Raw genomic sequence first — 1515 nt, forward strand, 5'->3', positions numbered from 1 at the left:
CACTTTTTAAAGATGCTTTGGATTTCTTTTTAATAAATGAATATGGTCACAAACACAAAATGGTAACACAAAAATTCAAATCTCTTCGGTAAAAAAGAAATGTTCCCACTTTAGATGTACAAGCTGATTCAAGCATGTATTTAAAAAAAAAAATCCTGAGGCTAGACACATGGCTACAGAGAACCACCTGAAAAACAAAAGATATTCCATGGTGTTTCACTGATAATACTAACTATAAATCCATAAAACATATATACTCTATGCTCAGAGCTGTGTAAAGGAAGTCAGTTTCTGGGCATATGAGATACATTAAATGCTAATATTTAAAATATGTTTATAAAGAGTTTAAAAGTAATTCTTAAAAATTGGTTTCACATGTAATAAATGGAAACTATACCTTTAGCAGGCCTTGTACAAAGAGCCCTGACTCATATTTAAATGATGATTCTGCTTCACATAATCTGGAGCATTTTCTCTCTGCTGGAGTCAGAAAAAGGCATAAGGTTCTCACTATCTACAAAAGAAAAGATTTTAGCATTAAAATATGAAGTAAAAAGACCACTGATTTGCTTATGAAAGAAATTTGAATAGAAATTTTGATTGTTATTGTCAATAAAATACATCCTAAGAAATAAGTATTCCTTAGTCACCTGGAATAACAGTCCATGGGATTTAGCAGTTGTTGCTTAAAACAGGTATTCTGTGGTCAAATAAATTTAGGAAATGCTTGGTAAATTCACATATGGTATCTCAAATCTTTAATGTTTGTATATGTATGGTGACTCTTCAGTTGAATGATATAACATGCAGACATTCTCAAACTTATTTGACCATGGAACCCGTATTTGACCAGGGAAATAATGACCCAATATAATCACTGATTGTATCTCTACCCAGCAGTAACTGTTTTTCAAACAAGCAAATAATTTTGGACAGGAAAACTAAATGCATTTAAATTAGGCTTAAATTAGGCAGAATAATGGTTTCTGTGTAATAGTATACATGTGAAATTGATTGTAAGAAATAATAAAGAGTGTCAAAATCCTTCAATAGCATTAATTCTATCAAATTTGACTTAAAATAAACAGGTCATTGCTTGGGGTTTAGAAATCTCTGATTCAAACAGGACTTGATCTACAACTCAATTAGGAAAAATAAAAAGCCATGCAACTATGTTCAAATTCAGACTGCGTCCAGAGTTGTTATGTTAAAGCAGTGGTTTTCGACTGAGAGCAGTGGCAACTTTTTTCTCAAATTAAAAAGATAAAAGGGAAGCTGTTCTGCCTAAAGAGGTTGGAGGATGAGAAAATATTTAAAAAACACAGCCCCAACGATGGAGACTTTCTTCCTCCATAAAGCAGACTGAGAAGTGCCTTTGTGGAACCCTAAGGCTCTGGTCGTCTCAGATGGAAATCAACCTTTTCGGGATAACAGAAATAATAACTAAGATCACCAGTCCCTAGGTGCAACTAATCTTGCATAAATGGTTATATGAGCAATAATTTTTTTTTTTTT

General features: G+C 32.5%; 1 protein-coding gene across 1 annotated transcript in view; it reads right to left on the minus strand.

Moving 5' to 3' along the window:
- LOC105811986 (chromosome unknown open reading frame, human C9orf72) overlaps window positions 1–1515 on the minus strand; it is a 23748-nt gene that overhangs the window by 9983 nt on the left and 12250 nt on the right. The gene's annotated exons all lie outside the window — the stretch shown is intronic.

The sequence above is a fragment of the Propithecus coquereli genome, unplaced genomic scaffold (genome assembly GCF_000956105.1).
Source record: "Propithecus coquereli isolate 6110/MARCELLA unplaced genomic scaffold, Pcoq_1.0 Scaffold106, whole genome shotgun sequence".
Classification (NCBI taxonomy): Eukaryota; Metazoa; Chordata; class Mammalia; order Primates; family Indriidae; genus Propithecus; species Propithecus coquereli.